Here is a 10180-nt window from a genome sequence, read left to right as displayed (position 1 = left end):
CTTGTAAAGTTATGACTTTATTCTCGTAAACTTCTGACTTTTTCTCGTAATATTACGACTTCTTTTCTCGTAAAGTTATGACTTTATACTCGTAATATTACGAATTTTTTTCACGTAAAGTTATGACTTTATTCTCGTAATACTACGACTTTTTTCACATAAAGTTATGACTTTATTCTCGTAATATTCCGATTTTTTTTCACGTAAAGTTATGACTTTATTCTCGTAATATTATGACTTTATTCTCGTAATCTCAAAATTAAGTTTTTTCCCTTAATGTGACCCTAATACTACATTTGCACTTTGGCCCTCACTGCATTAAACTTAAATACTATATACTCACACTATAAGCTGTGTTACCTTCATCACAATGCTCAAATGCTCCAGGCAGATTTTTTTTTATTTGCCTAAAAATGGCTCTTTTGATAGTAAAGGTTGCTGACCCCTGGCCTAAACAGACTGGTAATCTATATTTCATAAAAAAAAAAAAAAAAAACTTCTAGCTACTACATCATCACTACAATAAAACCATCCAATACGAGGTGATGCCATAAATGAAAATAAAGTGCAATGAAGTCACTATAATGAGTGAGTCACACACACACACACACACACACACACACACACACACAGTAGCCTGCTGTATATTAAAAACAGAGGAGCATGATTACAAAGGGAGGAGGAGTGAGGCAGTGTTTGTCTAGAGATCAACGCATGGCTGCTACAGTAGTCAGCTGTTAGAGAGAGAGAGAGAGAGAGAGAGAGAAGCAAAGGGAGGAGCTGAGGGTCTGGTTCTGCTGGATGACTCACTCTCTCTGCCAACCCAAAGGCATCCTCCATTCACTCAGTTGATTCTCCACTGGAGGGCGAGTGGTACAAGAAGCACCGGGACACTCCGGCAGCAGCGGGGACACGGAGACGGAGACGGAGAGCAAGACAGACGGAGGAAGAGAGACGGGATAGAGAAGGAGCAGCAGCTGGAAGACAACACAGAAGAGACACAGACAGACAGAGAGAGGAAAATCCCAACCAGGACTCTGCAAACCATCGGATTAAACCCGTCCCTGTCTCCAACACCGACATCACGTAAGAAACAAACAACTGTCTTTCATAGCTGCTAGAATGGAATGGAATATTGCACGTTGGAATATTGGAATGGAATGTTCACAGTGTAAGCTAGAGGCGGTGTTGACTTGGTGTATGTTTAGCTGCAGTGTTGAGACAGGACCTTTCATTTAAACTCCATCACCTCCTCCTCTCTCTCATCATTCAGACATCCTCTCTCTGCACACACACACACAGCTGGAGACAGTAGCTTAATTGCTAGCTAGCTTACAGCCAGACAGACGCATTAAAACGGACCTTTTAGCATTTTGAATTTACTCTCGCTTTCTGCTGCTCGGCGGTGTGGCTTCTTCTCTTCCAGGTAAAATATAGAAACAACAGAGAGCCGCCACGGCTTGGTAACTTTGTGCAAATGCAAGAGGGGTTATTTATTGATGTTTCTGTGGAGGCTAGCCCAGTTGAGCTAGCTGCTGTATAGCGGGACAGATCAGAAGAAGCCAGCCGGCCGATGGCAGCAGCAGGCACACTGCACACACTGCTGCACAGTGCTGCTGCACACACTGGCTATAAAAGTCAACCGACAAACCGACACAGACTGGTGTTTTTTATGTCTTATATTTGCACAGATGTGTGCGCATTGTGGCTTGCTGCACTGCATTATTACACCTGCTAAAATAATCTTAATATAATGTTAATTCAATCTGTTAAACTGGTGCATCCAAAGCTATAGTCGTGTAGGTAGTAGTTTAGTGAATCTGGGAGCTGCAGCTGCCATGCATGCATAGAAAGTCCTAGTTTCTCACAAAACAGTGTCTATTTAAGTCTATCTTCAATGTCATATGTGTGATTAACCAATGAGCAGTTCAAATGTTAAATTGGTATGAGATTTTGGTGATAGGTCTACCAAAATTGTTTCAGTTTTCAGTGCATTCAGCCCATTTGCATCAAATGAATGAGTGAAAAAGATGTTAGATTTCAGTGTGGTGTTATGTCTATCAAAATTGATGTTTTTTTATGTCTTATATTTACACAGATGTGTGTACATTCTGGCTTGCTGCACTGCATTATTCACCCTCCTATTCACCTGCTAAAAGAATCTTAATATAATGTTAATTAAATCTGTTAAACTGGTGCATCCAAAGCTATAGTCGTGTAGGTATAGCTATAAGTGAATCTGGGAGTTGCAGCTGCCATACATACACAGAAAGTCCCAGTTTCTCACAAAACAGTGTCTATTTAAGTCTATCTTCAATGTCATATGAGTGATTAACCAATGAGCAGTTAAGATGTTAAATTAGTATGATATTTTGGTGTTATGTCTACCAAAATCGATGTTTTTTTATGTCTTATATTTACACAGATGTGTGTGTACATTGTGGCTTGCTGCACTGCATTATTCGTCTCCTATTCACCTGCTAAAATAATCTTAATATAATGTTAATTAAATCTGCTAAGATGCATACAAATCCCAGACAGCAAGGTGTCTTTGATCCTAGTCCTAGTTTCTCACAAAACAGTGTCTATCTTCAATGTCAAATCAGTGATTAACCAATGAGCAGTGAGATGTTAAATTAGTATGAGATTTTGGTGTTATGTCTACCACAAATTATGTTTTTTTTATGTCTTATATTTACACAGATGTGTGTACATTGTGGCTTGCTGCACTGCATTATTCACCCTCCATATTGACCTGCCAAAGAATCTTAATATAATGTTAATTAAATCTGGTTAAACTGGTGCATCCAAAGCTATAGTCGTGTAAGTAGTAGCTAAGTGAATCTGGGAGCTGCAGCTGCCATGCATACATCCCAGACAGCAAGGTGTCTTTGATTCACTTGTCAGGGCAACCAGAAAGCTCTAGTTCCTCACAAAACAGTGTCTATCTTCAATGTCATATCAGTGATTAACCAATGAGCAGTAAGATGTTAAATTAGTATGAGATTTTGGTGTTATGTCTACCAAAATGATGTTGGTTTGGTCAGTTTTCAGTGCATTCAGCCCATTTGCATCAAATGAATGAGTGATAAAGATGTTAGATTTCAGTGTTGATACCTTGACATTGATTCTAGGTTAAATCAATGTCAGTTTATTATTTAGAACTTCTCATCCATTTTTATTAAGGGGAAGATATACTGTATATATATATAAAGTAGGGATACACCAATCCGACCCTTTCAGTCCAGATACTGATAGTGATACCTGGGCTTTGGGTATCAGCCGATATCGAGTACCAGTCTTTAATTAATAGGATGTATGCCTGTCTGTGTGGAAGTTACTGAGATCATTCTTTTATGTGTAAGGCATCATCAGGCTTGACTTAAACATTGCTTTCCTAACTTTGGAAAACAAAATGTAACAAAGAAATACATAAATATATTTAGTGAATTGTTATTTGTCATTAAAATAGTAAATTGTACACCAGCAAAAAAATAATAATTAAAAATTAACAGGAATAATAACCTATTTAATGCAGCAACATATTGGTCAAAACTTAAACAGGAATTAAAATTCCATTATATAATGTATATAGTATATAAACATAGAATTGAGTTGAATAGATCGTCCCCATAGTCACCGATACCCGATCCAGCTATTTGAGTCAGTATCGGCCGGATATCTGATCCGCTATCAGTATCGGTGCATCCCCTAATATAAAGTGGCTTTCTCTGATGTGTATCTAAAGCGTTGCTTAGTTTGACATAGAGTCAGACAGGTTTCTATTTTCAAAACCTGTTTTATCACACACAATCAGGAGGCAGAGAGTGTTATTTGTTCAGGAATAACCTGCGGGTAACTCCGTAGGCTTATTTGCCGTGCAAATAGCTCATAATGTAATATTTTGTTCAAGGTTTCGCTTGGCTTGGCAGCCTTCAAAAAATTAATTGATGAATGTGTGTATAGATGGCGCCGGAACAAGCTTGTTCGTCTATTCCACCTGTTCACACCGACTTCCACTTATACATTATGAGCCATATTTGCAGAGGAGCCATATTTTCTTCTTGTAAAAATGTAGCACAGGTGTATTACAGTTTATCTTAACGTTGTTTGGCCACCTAATCTAATCTCAACAGGCTTTTGGTCAGGGGCCGCAGCAGAGTGTGTCATTGTCTATTATTGTAAAATTACAGAAGGTTGTCTCCTCACCCCACCCCTCCTTCCAAAGTGTGTCCTCTGCTGCCCATGAAAGATCACAACTATTATGTAGAGAAAAACAAATTCAGCTCTGGCTTATTGACATTGCCGCTTAAACGTTTCGCTGGTGATTACAGAGGCAAACATTACCCTCCCTCACACAATAACAATCCCTTACCTGTGGCTTAAACCCGGACTGTGAGGCATTGTGATGAATAGCGGCGGCCTAAGAAGCTTAAAGGCTAACTGAGGGTGTGCAGGTGTTTTTATTATTTTCTTTTTTTGGGCCAGATGACGTTGTAAGTACTATATCTTCGGTGCACTCAGTGCCTCAGATGGAATTATTTTGTTATTTTCAAGAGGTGCTGCACAGTACAGTGCTATCCAGCTGTATTTGGTAATAGGATGGCTGCATGATTAGGGCTTTAATCATAATCCCTATTATTTTTTGCAAATACTGTACTGTGATCGTGCTTATCACCTGCTATTATACGTTTTAATGATTTGAGGAGCTTATAATGCAAAAACAACCATTATTCAAAATTATTTCAAAATTGTATGTCATTTTGATATCGCTGATATTCTATAATATTCTTAGGAATTAGAGGATTTTGTGAGTGATGACTGGCACACCTTTGAAACTTTGCCACTAATTTTGATTATAGCTTTAAGAAATTAAATATCGTATTCCGTTTTTTTGTGTAACCACATACATGGCATGGTTGCTGTTTTGCTCTAACCTGAGTGAAATCACCGTAATGTGTTGGGCTTGAAGTGTGTAGCATGTACGTGTACTCTTTTCAATACAGGCAGTGAGGGGGGCGATTTAATTTACTGTTCAGAATTGGATAGATTGAAGGTAAATTGCGTTATTTTTTCCGATATCTCTGTGCATTTAGCCAGACAGAATAACAATTTGCTTTGAGTCACAGAGGTGCTATAACGACAAAACTAGATTTTGATTCTTGGATTAAATGACAGCATGTAATGGAGAAGGAGGGAAGTAAAACAACACCCTAGCACATAATGCCAAGCCTGTTTATTACAGATTCAGGGTTGACAAATGTGACTGTGTTGCAGCCATAGATACAGTATTATTAGGCTATGATCTGTGTCTAAGGCACACATTGCCCAGTGTTATCTTTTGGGATGCTTGTATTTCTATGGTGAGCCTGAATGTAGCTGCAGGGTTTGGTTCGAACGGCAATGAAGTGAGAAAATCTCTTTTTGTCTGTTTGTTATGTTTTCACAGTGGCGCACTTGCCAGCATCAAATTGAATTGCTCGAAGGTTAGAGGTTTTTATTCCAGAGGGACTTTGTTGGAATCCGTCCCTTTTGCCTGCCAGTTTAATGTACATCTCGATTGCCTGTTTCTTTTTTGATGGCTGGCGAGGAGGGTCTGGTCTTGATTAGCTTGGCTGTCCTCCGTTTGATCCCTTTTGTTTTGATGGGGTTATCAGATTTTTTATCACAGCACCGTTTCTTCTCACAGCGATCTTCACAGAGCCGTCAGTCATCCTCGTGGATGTTTGAAGGCTTCACGGAGAGATCTGTGAACGTGGAAGTGCAGACAGACAGACAGATGGATTAATAGGCCAACAGACAAGCAGCCTGGCACACCAACTGACAGGCCTAGTGTTGTGGTAGTATGTCAAAAAAATCTGCTGTTGTGAAGCTGTTTTGTCGATATTGTGATTTACTTTATGTTTTGCTTGGCAGGGAAGTAGCGGGATGTGCTCGTCTCTCTCTGTGTGGTTCGTCTCCGCTCCTGCCCTTCCTACTATAGAGCAGGGTTTATAGACCTCAGCCAAATAAGTCCAGATTCAGGCCTCTGATTTATGAAATCCTCTCCCCTTCTTACCGTATGTCCTTTTTTGTCTCTGCAGGCCAAGACATGAGCTTCTCCCGCTGAAAGTTATTGATGCTGAACTGGTGAGTTTCTGGGGTTGTTCACTGCCAATGGTCACAGCAGCTATACACGTTTCTTATTCTTGGGTTATTTTTATTCAGTCCCAGACAGTTAGGTTCTGTCTAACAGCACTGCTGGCTGCCATCTGGTAGCAATTGATGAAAAGGATCTGTTCCCAGAAATTTAGCATAATACAGGCTACCTCTTCAATATGAGTTTCTTCTTTCCAGAGCATCCGGTTCATGATTGCATATTAATAGCTTAAAGCATTAAAGCAATTGATTTAAGTGTATGCATAATGTGTATGAAACATATGGCGTCATCCTGCCTGTAGGTCCACCTGGCAAGTTATGTAATCTGGATGTCTCAGTGTATAATCTAATGTGTTTCTGGATGCAAAAAAAACTATAAAGAAGGTGAGGAATGATAAAGATTTTCCCGCCATCACATATCCATCTGGCTCTTATTTTATGCCTTGTTGCTACTCTGTCGTCTGGGTCTCATCAGAGGCGTTGAGGCGTTTTTTCTTCAAAGTGTTCAACATTGCAAACAAGTTGCATCGCGAGCTGGAAACGACTGACATTTTATTGGATTTGTGCTGAATGATGAAAGCAAGGGGCCCGTTTTTTCACCGTATCTTTCATGCAAGACTGATGTGCAAGCGTTCGCCGATCCACAGCCAGACATCGCTCATTGATAAGCAGGCTGCGTGGCTGCTGCTGTATGCTCCTTCATGCCAAGCTAGAAAACTGTAATGGGGCTGAGAGGTGATTGCTCTCTCTATAATATGTTCTGTTTTAATGATGTAATCTGTATTAATAATGTAATGTGTAGCATGCGGGCTGTCTGTTGCCTGAGCCTGATTCATTTTGCTTAAAGCTTTATTTTAGGAGAGAGGCATACATTTTCATTATCCCAAATTATATTTGCTTCATTGCAAGTACCCTTTAAGCATTTAAGCATATGACATACGACGATGAATAGGAAATCCCACTATAATACTCTCGGTGTGGAGCTATTGTTTTAAAAAACAAAAGATGAGGGTGAGACAAGTCTAGTTTAACAGCTTGAATCCTACAACAGATCAACTTGCATGTCTTACAATTGCAAAAACACTAACCTGCAGCTATTTCTATGATGAGCAAAGCATCAATGCAACGACAAAAATAAGGCACATTTGGATACTTTAAAATCCTAAAGTATCTCATCTCATACTGTATAGACAGATTTCACACATTGCTTTGTCTCTAATAGATATGCTATATATCTGAGATTATCCCGCTGACTTTTGAAATGTCAGATCCCTGTTATTTCCTGGCTACTTCCTTGATCTATCTGACGCTTTATACATATTAAACATATTTTATATGTATTGATATTGAAATTCACAGCACTGAGCGGTGATATGTGCTCAGGGAAGAGACGGCTCTTTTAGAAAAATCCAATGAAAGTTATGCTTGTAACTTAAATTTGTTGTAGGACACATATGTTATTCAACTTTTAATATATTTCAGTACAACGCCTTTCTCACTGTAAGCTTATTCACTTTTTCCCCTATTTTTGGACGTCACTGTAATCTATGATTATGATACCACAGAACTCTAATAGCACACATCATGTTTATATGACTTCCCACTTTACCAGGTCATTGGTCCTGACCAAGCCTTTGATCAGTGCCTCCCCACTGGTTGGGATTATTTATAAAACATGATATAACTTGGCCCAAAATTGTCTAGTGGTTCAAGGCCTACCAATTCAGATGAAGAGGCAGTCACCGTAACACTCCCTTGCTGTGTTTCCATTTTGTCCTAATGTGTCTGCATGTTAGCAAAGATATGACTGAAACAGAGTTCCCCTCTTTGTGGTCAATGAGGAATAAAATGACTCACAACAGACATGGTTCAGGTTTCTCAGTTTTGTGGTCATGATTCCGTTTATTTCAACATGTACATGGTACAACAGGGAAACTGCATTTCCTCCTGTTATGGTTGCCTCTTCTGTATGTGTATCTGTAAATACAATAAAGGGACAAAGCTCAGGTCACCAATATCAGTTTAATTACATTTGATAAAAGATCCTTTGAGCACTCACTTGTCAAAGTGTTTTATATAAAGGTGCTAAATTTGAAATTCAGAGCATTTCTATGCAGCTCGCAGCTAACAGTGCGAACAATGGCAACAGTGCTGACAGAGCTAACCTTACCTGTTTACCTGAGGGGAACATAGATATATTATTAGAACTGGATACCGAACCCAAAGATGGCACCTTGCGCGAACATCAAGTGTTTTCTAGCTTCCGGATTTACTTCCGGGGTATGCGGTCCACTGAATATGGCCCTGCCTGTGGGCTTCCACTCGGCCCATAGACTTTATATTGTGATGAAGTCACAGATTTCAAATCGCTTTTCTCGGCTAAATGAAAGTTTGATAAATATAAAAACTCCATGGATAAAAAATTCAGAATAGAAAGAGTCATAATCAAAATTGTTTGCTGTTTGAGTTGTCTATGGGGTAAATGCTTTTTGGGCCACTGGGGGATTTTTTACTGCAATACAGTGGCCACTGTGCAAAATTGGAAACAAGGCTGAGCAGCGGCACTGTATCCAGGTCTTATTATATATCCATGGGGGGTGACCGGAGGGTGGGCGCTTCCGCGACGACGCCGTCGGTCGGAATGGCGTCATCAGCTGACCTCGGCTGACCTCAACAAAGCACAGAGAAGCTCGAATTACAACACACACAGAGGGAGAGCGACTTCATTCTCTGCTCAGGTAGACATTACTCCACTTTATCTCTATTTTTATATTTGTATATGTTTTATATTACAAAAAGTTGTTTGCTGCTGTATAAATACTCTGACTATCATATAGAGAACCTTCAATAGAGCATTCCTGTACTAAATTGAGAGCTCTGTGTGTTATGACAAAAAAATCATTGGGCTCAGTGTTCTTTCATATAAAAAACATAAGTAATAATAAAGAACATCAGGCTCAGCCAAAGTTGGATTCAATAGTGGCGCCTATGAAGCACCTCCGTCAGATCCCTCCAAACGGTGAAAACTTAAATGGTTTAGTATAGCAGCAGCAGCAGTCATGCATCAACTGTTCCTGTACTAGCAGCGGTGTCGGCGGCAGCAGCAGAGTCAACATACCTACATCAATTCCTTTTGCGAGTGTTTACATGGATCCAGCACCCTGAAACGCTGTCCTACCCTCAGCGGCTTTTTTTAGACCTTGACAGTCATTGAAAATATGGATGTGACAGTCACTCGAGGCTGAATCCAGGCAGAGGAGGTGTCACTTTCAAAGGAACTGCATCTTTAAATGTAATCTACAAGTAGAGAGAAAATGGCAAAACCAAAACACTTTCATGGTAATCTAAATGTGCTGAGACAGTTTTGTAATGTAAAAAGAAAGTCTACATCTACTTAAAGGTGTAACAATTAGGGGGATCTATTGGCAGAAATGGAATATGATATTAATAAGTGTGTTTTCTTTAGTGTATAATCACCTGAAAATAAAAGTTGTTGCGTTTCCGTTACCTTAGAATGAGCTGTTTATATCTACCTATATATATATCCCCTTCCACGGAGTCCGGCATGTTGCACCGCAATGTTTCCACAGTAGCCCAGAACGAACCAACCAAACTCTGTGAACTTTTCCTGCTTGGTTGTTGATAACGTTACCTGCTCTCGTCGCCGCCGTTCTCTCTCTCGCTTTACCACTCACTTCCCACCTCTGCTCCAAATGACCTACGCTACTCTTACAACACCTGGCTCGAGAGAGGGCCATTCACGTTTTTGCATGACCACCGTAGTTCTCCTACACGCTTAGCACACGGGAGAGGCTTCTGTTGGCTGCAATCTGCAACATCACTGCTAGATACCGCCAGATCCTACACACTGCACCTTTAAGCCACAGTAACTGCTCGATTAAGGTTTAATTCAATGTTTTGTAGTCAATGGACATATTTGAAACCACAGTATACATTACATACTGCATACTTCGTTCCTCAGTAGTATGTAGTATGAAACTGTTAAATCGATTTATTTGGCAGTATACTGGGCCAGGCCTTA

The 10180-nt window shown here is 39.9% G+C and overlaps 1 protein-coding gene across 3 annotated transcripts in view; it reads left to right on the top strand.

The window, feature by feature from the left end:
* Positions 1–414: 414 nt before the first annotated feature.
* Positions 415–10180, top strand: part of LOC119476827 (1-phosphatidylinositol 4,5-bisphosphate phosphodiesterase beta-4-like) — an 81918-nt gene continuing 72152 nt past the window's right edge. For 2 of the 3 annotated variants that reach the window (XM_037750383.1, XM_037750380.1), the window contains exons 1-2: positions 415–1086; positions 6084–6129. The gene's annotated coding sequence lies outside the window, so the exon portion shown is untranslated. Of the gene's footprint in view, positions 1087–1173; positions 1427–6083; positions 6130–10180 lie in introns of those variants that run through there. The other variant, XM_037750382.1, reaches the window with a different exon arrangement.

This window comes from Sebastes umbrosus, chromosome 18 (assembly GCF_015220745.1).
Source record: "Sebastes umbrosus isolate fSebUmb1 chromosome 18, fSebUmb1.pri, whole genome shotgun sequence".
Taxonomy (NCBI): domain Eukaryota; kingdom Metazoa; phylum Chordata; class Actinopteri; order Perciformes; family Sebastidae; genus Sebastes; species Sebastes umbrosus.
The sequence above is the reverse complement of the archived record's forward strand: the minus strand, read 5'-3'. Positions and strand labels throughout refer to the sequence as shown.